This window comes from Sorghum bicolor, chromosome 1 (assembly GCF_000003195.3).
Source record: "Sorghum bicolor cultivar BTx623 chromosome 1, Sorghum_bicolor_NCBIv3, whole genome shotgun sequence".
NCBI classification, from domain to species: Eukaryota; Viridiplantae; Streptophyta; class Magnoliopsida; order Poales; family Poaceae; genus Sorghum; species Sorghum bicolor.
The window spans coordinates 33,032,430-33,045,861 of record NC_012870.2 but is presented as its reverse complement, the minus strand read 5'-3'; positions in this window follow the sequence as shown (position 1 = coordinate 33,045,861).

Here is a 13,432-nt window from a genome sequence, read left to right as displayed (position 1 = left end):
GTGTTTTTCACCAACAGAGCCCATGCACTTGATCTCTACCTTGTCTCTATGAGCAGGACACATTTTGAGAAACGTGAAGGCATTTTACAACTCCCAGATTCCATTAAGTGAAGAACCGGGATCTACGAGCACAAACACAATGGAGATCAGACACTTAGTTTCCCAAAGGAAATATTAAAGAAACTCTGTGTCCAAGTTGGTACCTTGTATGCTCCAGCAAACTTCGTGGTGATAGAGACTGGTACTGAGGAGAGGGCACCCATCGTCTTAGGGAGGCCATTCCTAAACACCAGAGCTGTCATCTACGCTAATGCTGCCAAGATTAGTCTCTACATCAAGGGGAAGAAGGAGACTTTCCTTCAAGAACAAGACTACATAAACTTCAGAGCAATCCCGACATGAACCAAGGAAGAGGACCAACAGGAGGAACAGGAACAAGCAAATGTGGACCGAGTCAGCTAAGATGGTCACTGCAGCTCAAGGAGGTCAAGATCGTCGACTCAAGTCACCTTTCTTGATCAAGAAGGACGACCCTGGTGTTCCAAGCATCGAGTGAACAACCAACAGATACTCTTTTTAGAAAACACTCTACGACACCGGATCTAACGTCAACATAATGGCCGCAGTCACTTATCAGCTCCTGCATGGAACCATGCCCCTACAACCAATATATATTTAGCTCCAGATGATTTTCAGAACATTGACATGGGAGAAGACGAGTACGATCCACCCATCATCCTTGGAAGACCATTCCTCAACACTATCAAAGTTATCATCTACATTGGAACTGGAGAAGTCTACGTGTATTTCCCCTCTGAGAAGGTACGCCATTACTTTAATGATTCTAACTATATAGTTGAAGATTCTAAGCAGGTCAGGACAAGAAGAAGACGACGCAACCGCAACCAGAGGAGGCAAATCATCAAGGACGGATGGGCAGACTACGAAGGAGAAGTTGTAAGGTCAGAAGACGTTGAGTTTAAACAGAATTATCCAGAGGAGACCGAAGCACCAAGTCAGGTGTGGAAAATGAAGATAACTATACATGAAGAGGAGGCGCTGCCGGAAGTACCAACTACGCCACCCAACGAACCTCACGATAATTGAGAAGGAGGAGAGTCCCGTTCGGAGGACTTAAAAACACCGAACGCCTTGCCAAGAGGTAAACTTGGTAGTTATCCTTTCCCTTTCAATTATTTTAAGTAGTTCATTTAGTTAATTAAGTTCTAAACAGAAAGTAAAAATGTGAAAAACAGTAAGCCCCATGTGAGGATACGAGTGGCATAAAACCCATAAGTACATTCACTGTGGTGGCATAAAAATAAAATAAAAATATTTTTCTGCTTTATAAAATAAAAATATAAAAACAGGGAGTAATAATTATTAAGGAGTCTCAACATGATAAAGGCTAGATATTTATACTAACACTTAATCAGTTCCACAAGCTTTGTTGTCTATTTGAGCTCCACAGAATCTAAGAATCAAGAAGACTGGCAGACGGAGGATATTCTAATCGCTGTCACAATGCTGCTGACTTTCAAATACACCTCTGCCACCTGCTAGCTACATCAAGAGAAATTACATCAAAATTCAGCTTGGGGGAGAGCACCCCCATTTATCTCGATAAGTATTTCTATCTATCTATCTTTATACTTATATTATTTTAGAATATAAATATACATAACTATGAAAAACCAAATAAAGATTTTATGCTTATATATATATGTCTTTTGCTTAGTGTGTTTAATAAATAAATAAAGTGGCTATGCTAATCTGTATCTAAATAAAACTCAAGCATGGAAATGATGAATAGTTCCTCTGCCTAATTTGCACATTTTAAGTTCTCTCTCAAGTTTAGACATAACTGTTATAATTTAAAGCTTGCTCTAGACCTAAACTTGTGGGATGAAAACTTGATCTGAAATCTAAGTTGTTAACGGATACGATATGGGAAGGTTGAGCTGCTGTTTATCTGTTTCTAGAGATGCTAGAATTCTGGAGAATTTTATCTTTGGAAATCTTTAAAATGTTGCATGATGAGTTCCTGTATGATGAGAGTTTAAATTCCTACCACAGCCGTATATACATGATTGCTAGGCTTCGAGCCACACATTTACTTTTTACTGCTTATGAGCATTGAGTGTGGTCAAGCTGTGTAGACCCTTGGGAGCTTGTCATGTGGTTAAATCAAGATTCACTTGCACATTCACTCACACATGCTACTTCTACTCCGGAAGTACCATCCACATATATCCATACATTTCCATCTCCAGAATCACCCAAAAATATTCTACTCCTAATCCGGGAGAGAATAGCCAAAAATAATTTTGTTCTTCCTTGTGAAATAAATGCTCAAGTTATCTTGTTACTACCACTTGCTATATTATCTCAAGAGATGAGTGCTCTAAAAAAAAGAAAAGAGAAAAAAAAGAAAAATACGAGAAAATAAAAAGGAGCAAGTGCTCGGAACCTCGAAAGAAAAGAAAAAGTGAGACGAGAGGTAAAAATGGACAAGTGTCCGACAGTAGAATTAGGGGTACAAGATACCCACCTGAGAGAAAAGAAAAATATAGAGCATCTCATTCTCTTCATAAAGTTTCAAAAAAGCAAGGAAGGTATGTATCCCCTCAAAAGAAGTAGAATTAGACTTCCACCACCATTGTTTCCATCATTGTTTTCACCATTGTTATCACCATTCATTCGCAGGAAGAATAGGGTTTATAGGTGCGGGTTGAATATCCTTTGTGGTGTCTAGATTTCGTTAGCCTCCCCATTAGAACAGCAGATCATCCTTATCAAGGTTAGAAGGAGACTACGGTTGCAGTCTTCTCTATTTATCACTCACATCGAGAGACATTCTTTGTAGCCTAAAGGGATAGTAGCAATAGATTTGGTTAGTCAGATGCACCCTTTCTTCCAGTGGTAAAAATATAAATACGATACTCTGGAAAACCTCCCGGGTGAAATGCTCACTGATATCTGTGCGCTTGCGGATCATTTCCTTATTGCGTTACCAAATATCGACAGCTACGGGTATATATAGAATCTTATGATGAATAGCTACACGTGTAGAACATATGTAAAATCTCATCTATTTGTCATAATGCTAAATATTAATCATAGAAGAAAAGAAACATGTTAGAAATAATAATCATCACGTTATGAATTAAACATAAACATAAATTCACATATAGTTATTGAAAACATATTATAGTATAACGAGTACATCTAATCAGTAACATGTCCAAAAGATCATCATACACTACTTGTCTCCTATTATTCACAAACTTCTTCTACTACCTGAAATGCAAATGAATAATATGATAAATGTTAGTAGCAAGGACACAAATGTAAGAAAATATAATAGTTATACAAAACAGATAATACCTTTTTATAGAGTGAGGACCTCCTTGTAGACAATATTTTTCGTGTATATACCATTTATTTTTGTCTTCTTTTTCTTATCATTCCTATCACAGGGTGGGACAACAAGGATCCTAATATTCGATCTGGCAGTGGCTCTAGATAGTGCAACATACAGCTGACCATGAGAGAACACTGGTTCAGGCAAATACACACCAACATTGGGGAGAGTCTGCCCCTGTGCTTTGTTAATCGTCATGGCAAAACTGAGTCTAATAGGAAGCTGCTTCCTCTTAAACTAGAACGGAAACATCTCATCATCTGAGGGACATAATGGAATCCGTGGTAGGAAGATTCGCTTTCCAGCATGGTCTCCAACCATAATTTTTGCATCGATAATATTTCTTTGGAACCCTCGAACCACCAACCTAGTTCCATTGCAAAGTCGACCCGCAGGATCGATGTTCCTTAGCAATATGACCGGACACCCAATCTTGAGCTTTAACACATGTGGAGGGAGACCGTTGGGGGTCAAAGTGTTGAGGAAATCAGATGGGTAATAGTTATGAGGATCATCCACTGCACTATCAAAGCTATGGTACACCATCTCATCTCCTTGGAAACGACTTATCATCTTCATGTTAATCATATCAACCCAGTCATTCCGTGCAGATAATATTGCTCGTGAGGTGATGTAACTCTTGTTTGACATATTGGCATTGAGGGCAGGGAATATGTAGTCAATTAATGTATCAAGATCATTGTCTTTTCCAGTCTATGGAATGCATATATCATCAGGAAGGTGGATTTCATCATCACAATTAGCCTCCTCCGAGCCTCCCCCGATGCGTAGAGACAGGTCAGGATTATTTGATTCATAAATATTGTTTAAAGGAAATGTCAGCCACAAAATATAACTGGGATCAGACGCACGAAGGATTCTGATTATCAAAGTATTTTTTTCATCATGCGATTAAACTCTTCAGTATCAAGTAGGTGTACTATTCCAGCATGATTTCTGCCAAAGGAAACACTGCTTTTGTCTTCTGGATGCATGGTGAGGAATATGTTTATCAGTCTTAGTATACTGTTTGGTGCTTCGATGTTCCTTGTATATGTGCATCTTGCCGATTTTCAGATGGTCTGTGATAGGCTGAACAAATTTCTATAGAAAGAGCTGTTGCTGCCATGCTATAGAAGAGTCATGTGGAGAACTGCTATTATTTATCTGAATACTTTCAGAAATTCTAGAAGAACAATTCTGCTCTTGCATGGTGTCTCTGATACATGCATGTGTCATATATTAAGAGACTATGTGTGTTCCTCATTTTAGTATTATATAGGTGGTGTGCAAGGTGATCGTAATATTTAAACATTAGTTTGATTCTTTGGTCCATATTCAAGTACAGTTTCAAGTTTAGTTCCTTTATTTAGTAAGTGAACAACACGGCTATGATAGAAAATGGATGCTTGATTATAGCACAATTTCACTGAAAGATACATATTCTGTCCATGCAGAATATTGGTATATAACTGATTGATTCAGGGAAAATTTCACTGATCTAATGCCGGAGTGAAAAATTTGTATGTTTAAAAAAAAATAAGCACGTGTTAGCTTTTGCAAACGAGAGTTACCTATTCCATCGAGGTTGCCCAACCTACCAGCGCCAGCTTCGCACTCGTGGTCGCAGGGGGCGCTCAGGACCGTTGTCGTGTTCGCCGTGGTCCTGCCCTGGCAGAAGCTTGGTGAGCCCTAACTCCGGCTTCGCTAGGTCCGGGGCGGAGGGGATCGCGCGGGGAAGGGGCGGCAGTGGCGACGTCAGTGGGAGCGGAGGGGATTGCAAAGTGGAGGAACGACGACGACGTCAACGGGGGGAGGGGAGGGGCTGCGACGGCGGCGGCGTCAATGGGGACGGAGGGGAGGGGACTCGCGGAGTGTAGGGGCTGCGGCGGCGGCGGTAGTAGGGGGCGGATGGGAGGGGCCTCGCGGAGTGAAGGGGATGCGGTGGCGTCGGTGTCGGCGTTGGGGCGAGGGGCGTCGGCCGTGGGGGCGGAGTAGAGGGGCCTCGCGGAGTGGAGGGGATGAGGCGTCGGGAGGGTGCGAGGGGGTCGATTAACCGGCTGGTGGCATTATGTGAAGGGATATGTGGTGGAGCCCTGGAAGGGTGGCATTTTTTGGGAAGTTAACACCGTATACATGCGGTCAATCGTACAGGTGAAGCGATGAAGCCTATCAGAGGATAACATCCGGCTCTTTTTAGTTGTAGAGATGTTCATATATAATATGGCCATGTGTTTGAAAAAAATATGATTTGTACATTTATCTTGCTCTCACATGGTTAATTGCAATAGCAATTTGTCTTTTTCATAGATGTTGCTATGTTTATTCAAATGCAGTGAAATTTATACAGTAGACTATGGGTAGCATGTAGAATCTACTGTAATTTTTGTAGAATTTACTGTGCATGTTTGGTATATGTTCTTTAATTCACCTTAATATCCAAATAAATTAAGAAAAACATTAAATAAATTTATTTGGTAATGACCACTATGTTTTCTGGTGTTCTTTAGATAAGTGCAAATGCTTGGTAATAATGGTTTGGCTCAAATGCATGTTTGAAACATAAGTTAATAATTAATTGTTTGCAATTGTTGTTTCTGGACAGTTTCTGGAACTGATTGGATTACAATATGTAAATGATGTTTTCTGGGAATCTTGTTATTATCAATGTTGTAGATAATTCATTTATCTAGCAGCGGTTAAAATTTGGTAGCATTTGGCCTTGTGGTTTGTGAGTTTGTGAGTTATGTCTGTTCAAAGTTTGATTCCAGAAATGGCTGCTCTCTGTTTGTCAGGGACAGATTCTGGAACTTTATAATTTCGACTAGATTAAGTTGATAATCATGCTTTGATACCTAAATATCAAATGTAGATAATTTCTTAATCTTTCCAGAATGTCTTCTTGCATGTCTTTTGGAGTTGTGTAACTCCAGTTATGATTTATTTACTCAGTTGCTGTTAACAGTCCTAACAATGGCAGATTCCTTTTATTGTTGTTGCTTGGTATATTGCTATGTATGACTCATGTCTTTGGTAATGGCCAAGTTAATATACCTGAGACCCTGTGAAACATGTATGCCATGTCTAATATGTTTAGTGTTGCATTCCTTGTTGACTTAGCATGTGGTTGTGTAATCATTAAGTTGAGCAATGAGATGTGCTTAAGTATGTTTAGTGTAACCATGCTCTTGCCATGCTTTTTGTGTGTGATGCTTTGTCTATTGCACTTCTATGTGTTCATACACTTGCATCTCATTTAAGTACGCTAGATAAACCACATGAAGGACGTGATGGTTGACCTATTAGGATGATGGAAGGACTACACAAGTGTTGCGAACTTGGATGTCGTCAAGATAGCGCAAGCTAACTTAATTGACTTGTGTCGGATTCCAGGCAAGCCCCGGAGCATCCTAAGTCTCCTACCCTCTCTTTTTATAAAAGCACAAGAGTATAACTTTATATGATGTATTAGGTGATAGGAGTTGATTGAAACCGTTGGTGCATATATTCCTACCTTGTCCACTCTACCTGAACCCTTACTAGTATAAGGAAGAAGTTCTATGCTTAGCTATGCTTAGCTCAGCAGTGTCGAGGGTATCAGTAAGGGGTATCCTAACTGATACACATGATGAGATTACCCGTACATAGGTCGAGGCCCTCAACTCGACGCTCTAGCCAGTCGTACGTACGGTCATCGACAACCGCAGCCTCGAAGACGGAAAAGGCGTCGAGCGAATCAATCAGGGCTCGAGCGCCGCTACCGTCGAGCGCAAGGACGCCGCCCGCCGCCTGACGCACGCACGGGAACTAGGGCATTTAATGCGCCTGTCGCATGCTCACCTAACACGCCAGTCACGGGAAGCGTGATAGGGAACAGGCATCCGTCCCGTCATTCTTTTTGCAGCCTTCCCCACCAAACGACCCAGAGCGTGTCAGGACACGGGAAGCAGGGACGGAACGTCTAATCAGGACCCCCTCGAGACATCCAGGGTCAACGCTCGGGACAGCGAAGCGCTACACGGCGGCCGACCCTCGACCAGACCCGTTTCCTTCCAGGGAAAAGGTTGGGTGTCGAACGGCAATAAAGCAACCACTCCGACGGATCCACAGCTGTATTGTACCGGCGTGCCACCAATGAACCAGTCCAAGATGGCGCGCAGAGCAGGATTCCAGGGCACGCGTAATCATCATCAAGCTACCAGGACGGGACGGCTCGAGACCACGCCAGTACGGAGGCCTCGAGTAGGTCCACGCGCCATGCCTCTATCGACCCCTACTCTGACACCTATACCTGTACCTTGGGCTTCTCCTTGGAACTATAAAAGGGGAAGCCCGGGAGCGGACTCAGGGGGACATCAATCAAGCAACACCACACTCATACGTAGTAGAACTCCCATACTCCATACCACGCTTCTATTCACCCCTGTACAAGCACTTAGGTGGAAAATAATACAAACTCTCTCCCCCCCGCTGGACGTAGGGCCTTCACTTGCCCGAACCAGGATAAATCCTTGTGTCTTTTTGCATCACCATCTAGGAAAGGGAAGCACGCATACAAATTCACTCGTTGGTGTGACACCCCGTGGGGAAAACGCCGACAGTTGGCGCGCCAGGTAGGGGTCCTGCGTGTTTTTTCATCGATTTCCCATTCTTTCCCAGATGGCCACTCTTTCTTCACCAATTCCGCGCTCCACGGTGATTTGGTTTGGGAGTCTCGTGTTCATGTCCACTGGCTCCGGCTATGACATGATCTTGCTCTCGATCAAAGGGCCGGGAGGAGCCCGCGTTGCGCCAACCCGGATGAGGGCCCTGAGACGTCCTCACCACCACGCCTCCCCGCTCAAGAAGAGGCGTGGACAGCACCATCATCGCCCTTCTGCCTCGCCACGACCGGCAGTCCGTGCCAGGCAGAAGGCGGCACGAGAGCCGAAAGCCCCGTGCACCACGGGCACGACGGCTCGGCGCCGAGAGGATCACACGATGACGGGAGGTGACGCGCCCCACGCACTCTCCCCCACCGCCAGGCTACTTCCACATGGGCTGTTCGCCTCAAGAGGAGCCTTGCCGTTCGGCCTGGACAATGCCGCAGCGTCACTCACCAGGGCGATATGCCCAAATGCCCAGACGTACGTGGAGAGACCAATTTTCCTCCCACGCGACCCTGAAGCACTGCAACCGACGTCCGAGCTACCGGATTTCTCCCAGGTATGAGGCCTCCGCCGCCTAGGCCCTGGACGCTACACGATTACCTCCCTCAGACAGCGGCTACTGGAGGAAGGACGCGGATGTTTCTACGCCGCCGAGCCGGACTCCGGCTCGGAATCTGACAGCCACGACCCTACTAGGGAGTGCTTCCATATCGATGGAGCGGTGGAAACCACCGACGAGACACAAGACGCCGTTGCGGGCGGGCGAGCCCCTGCAGCAAGGGAAGACCCCAGGACGCCTGGGAATGACGGTCAAGTCGACCCCCCTCCACAAGAAGACAGAGCCGTGCAAATTGCGCAACCATGAGAGCTCAAGGCAAAGCTTGACGAGGATCACGAACGCCTTATCCTGCTTGAGCAAATCCTCGAGCAGGACCTACCTTACCCGCCTGGCGGGAGTGTCCATAGACGAGCTCGAGAGGTACACCGACAGATCGTTGGAGACGCAGAGCCAGAACAGCCCGTCAGCCGTTTCCCTCGAGCAGGCCAGAACGTCGTGGCAGCAACAATGCTACTGCGAAACATGCCGGAGCCGTCGAACTCCCAAGCTCGACGCATTCGAGACGAGGTGCAGACGCTACTCCAGGTGGCGGCAGTTCAACAGGCCGAATGCTCGGCTTGTCGACGTCGAGGAGCTGCCATTGAAAAGCGTGATGAGCCAGCCCAAAACGAAAAGGAGGTGTCAGTCCATCAGCAGCCGCCTCCTCGAGGAAAAAAGACCACGCTCGTTCTCCTCGTCGACGATCAGCGTCGACACGACACGTGACGTGACATTGAAGAGAATCGACGCCGTCGGTACGGGGACGCGGAAGAGCGCGGTTACAGTGCCCATCGCAGTGGGAGGTACGACAGTGATGAAGATCGGATGGCTCCAGAGCCACCAGGCCCATGGGTATTCAGCAGGGCAATCCGCAGCACGCCGCTGCCCAGCCCGTTCTGACCCCCGACCAGCATCGCGAAGTACAATGGAGAGACCAAACCTGACGCCTCGACCAGCAGCACGGTCCCTCCTGACGCGTTTTCAAGATATCTACATGAGCCATCCGTCGACCTGGGCTCGGGGGCTGGCATCGAGACCGCTTCTGCCCAGCAAACCAATGCCGTCGAGGCACTACTAATGGCGGCTGAGGTAATGGAAGTGCAGTCCGGTCGACAGTTCGATTGGCGCACGCCGTTCCTCGACTTCCTGATCCGCTGCGAGCTACCAGAAGATCGATCTGAGGCCCGCCGTATTGCTCAGCGGGCCAAGTCATATGTAATCTATGGCGATGACAAGGAGCTATATCGACGAAGCCCGACGGGGGTCTTACAGCGTTGTGTCACCATAGAGGAAGGCCGGAAATTCCTCGAGGATCTACACTCGGGGGCTTGTGGGCACCATGCTGCTCCACGGAGCCTCGTAGGGAACGCCTTCCGACAAGGCTTCTACTAGCCAACGGCCGTAGCTGATGCCATCGAGCTCGTACGATCACGCCACGGGTGCCAATTCTTCGCCAAGCAGACGCACCTGCCTGCCCACGCTCTCCAGATGATCCCGATCACATGGCCGTTCGCGGTATGGGGGCTCGATTTAGTAGGGCCTCTACAAAAGATGAAAGGGGGGTACACTCACTTGTTGGTGGCTATCGACAAGTTTTCCAAATGGATCGAGGCTCGACCCATCACCAACATCCGCTCTGAGCAGGCCGTCCTTCTCTTCACCGACATCATCCACCGGTTTGGGATTCCCAACGTCATCATCACCGACAACGGCACTCAGTTCACCGACAAAAAGTTCCTGGATTTCTGCGATCAGCATCACATCCGTGTGAACTGGTCTGCAGTTGCCCATCCTCGAACTAACGGCCTGGTCGAGCGTGCTAACGGCATGATTTTGCAGGGGCTCAACACAAAGAATTTACAATCGCTTGAAGAAATTCTGCAAGAAATGGGTTGAGGAGCTTTCCTCGGTCCTATGGAGCTTAAGGACTACGCCAAGCAGGGCCACAAAATACACCCCATTCTTCATGGTCTATGGCTCTGAGGCCGTGCTCCCGACAGATCTCGAGTATGGGTCTCCTCGACTCAAGGCATACAACGAGCAAACAAATAAAGAGACTCAAGAAAATGCGGTCGACCAACTCGAAGAAGCTCGAGACATGGCCCTCCTTAACTCCGCCAGGTACCAGCAGAAGCTCTGACGCTACCACGACAAGCACGTGCGCAAGAGGGACATGAACGTGGGTGACCTCGTCCTACGATGGCGGCAAAGCAATCAAGGACGCCACAAGCTGACTCCACCTTGGGAAGGCCCATACGTGGTGGCCGACGTCTTGAAACCGGGAACATATAAGCTCGCGGATGAAAAGGGGGCGATCTTCACCAACGCGTGGAACATCGAACAGCTACGTCGATTGTACCCCTAAAATTTCAAAGCTTTATGTTCCCACATACATTCTGTACCAAGGTTTTGTAAATGAATGCATGAATTTCAAGTCTTTCCCTCGAGCAATTTACTTTTTCACGAGTCAAAGTCTCGATGATTAGAAGGGGTACCGACTATGACCTATCACAATCGATACCCCCTCGGGGGCTAGCAGGGGGCGACCCCCCCCAGGTGTCGAAAAATCCAAGTAACCTTTTCGTTCCCATCAGTAATCTCGTGCGGTTGAGTAGTAAAGGTACCTCGAGCCCCTTAAGGGCCGAGAAACGACGAGCCTGAGATCTCCTATGCTCCCAGGCTACGCAAACTCTACTCGCCTCCTCACCCTTAAGGCAATTGAGATCGCCTTAAACAAAAGACCGAGCGGGAAAAAACAAACATAGGCGCAAGTAGAAGTAAAGGAGCCTCGAGTGGAAAGACAGATAAACATTTGACAACCACTTAAAACACGTCATACTGCTTAAAAATAGAGTAGCAAAGTACTGTACAAAGGGGCCTAGACACCCAGAGCAGGCTCGCAGGCCTCAGTCTGCATCACGGTCCTCACCGCCCTCGCTTGCGCCCGAGCTAGTCTCAGGAGGCAGTACCTCTAGCTCGAACAGCCTAGCCAACCTCTCTCCAGGAACCTCTGTGTCGTTGATCAAGGCGTGGAGCCTCTCTTCGTTCTCCGCGTCGATCTTGGAGATGTCGGTGACGAAGCCGTGGGACACCACCTCCGTGTCGTAGGAGAAGCCTGAGCAGACAACGGCCATTGCCCGCTTCACCCCGATGTGGAGAGCATCCCGCACCAAATCCCTCGGCGTCGCGCCTAAGTAGCACAGCTAATCGACCAGCGCGTCGCCTCGAGCTTCCTACTTCGACTCGTCCACGGGCTCGACCTCCCAAGAGGTCGAGAGATCGCTTATCGCCATCCGCAGTCGACAGTTCAAAGCAACCTCTCCCTTGAGCTGGGCTTTGGCATTACGAGCCTCGACTTGGGCGGCCAAGAGCTCGTCTTTAAACCCTGTGAATGCCAACGCAAAAAGCTTTAGATAAAACCAAACACATCTCGAAAAGAAAACCCAACAATAGAAACGTACCGCGGACACTCTCCTCCAGAGCTGTGTTCTTGCCAACTAATTTGGTGTTGGCCCTCTCGATCTCTCTGTTAGATCGTGCCAGCTCAGTGTTAGCAACACGCAGATCTTCAATCGCCTTGCCAGCCTGAGCAATGGCTCCATTCTTCTCCAGCAGCTCTCCCTTCAGACGATCGATGCCGTCGAAGAGGCTGCGGGATCGAGTCCGCTCCGCCTCGAGGTCTTCGAGGGCGTTCTTCTTGGCTTCTTCCGCGGCGCTCCTGGCGATCTCGCCGTTCACATCCTCCACCTTCATCCTCTGGAAGGATTCTCAAAGGGAGTCCAGGTCAGTCATGAGGAGGCCCTTCTCCTTGTCCAGATCAGCAACGACGTTCTTGTAGGATAGGACCTCCTCCCGGGCTTTGGACGCAGCCTCCTCGACCGTCAGAGCCCGCTCCCTCAGCAGCACGGCCTCTTCCACAGCCTTCTTTGAGGCCTCTCGTGCCTCGGCCAGGGCAGCCTCCCTCTCCTTCTTCTCCTCCTCGAGCGCCAAGAGATCTTTATAAGCTTTGAGGAGTTTCTCCTGCGACTCCAGGAGTTGGTCTTTGAGGAGGGGGAGCTGCTCCCAGCCGCCTCTCGTGGCATGAATGAAGCTTGACTTAATACGGGAGGTCTCTTTCAGGTCCTGCGAGCCGGAGATCGAGCGGTTAGAACCCCCAAACCAACAAGTTCCCTAAAAGATTAAAAGACTAGGAGACTTACAAAGTAGGCTGGCCCAAGCCCGTTGTTTACAACGTCCGACAAGAGCCCCACCGTGTGCTTCATCCAAAGGCGGAGCTCCTCGACGTGCTCCCACTTCTCGGCTTCTTTCGGTGGAAGCATGGCTGCGGATCTGATTAGGGCACCAGTTCTCCATCTCCTGGTCGGCCCGCGCCTTGACGCCGCGGATGAGCTCCTTGACAGTCTCGAGGGACCCCCATGGTGTAGGAACAAGTCGACAAGGGAGGGGAACCACCCGTCATCGTCCACCGTCTTCCAGGTGCCCGTTTCGCTAGCTCCGCCTCCGCCTGACGTCCCAGCCTCGTCCTCCTCAGTGGGGATACGGTCCTCCCACGACCGACGTTCCCGGAGGAACCCTGGAGCGATTCCGTCCATGCCGTAGATCGTCCTCCTGATCTTGGACTCGGGGTCGATGGGGGTGCGCATCATGCAACCAAGCGCCACCACACCGTCCGCCCGCCCCGACTCTGCTGGGATCGCGGCGGGCGCCCCGGGACGGAGCCACGCCGGGGTCGGAGGGCCAAAAACCGGCAGACCCTCTTCC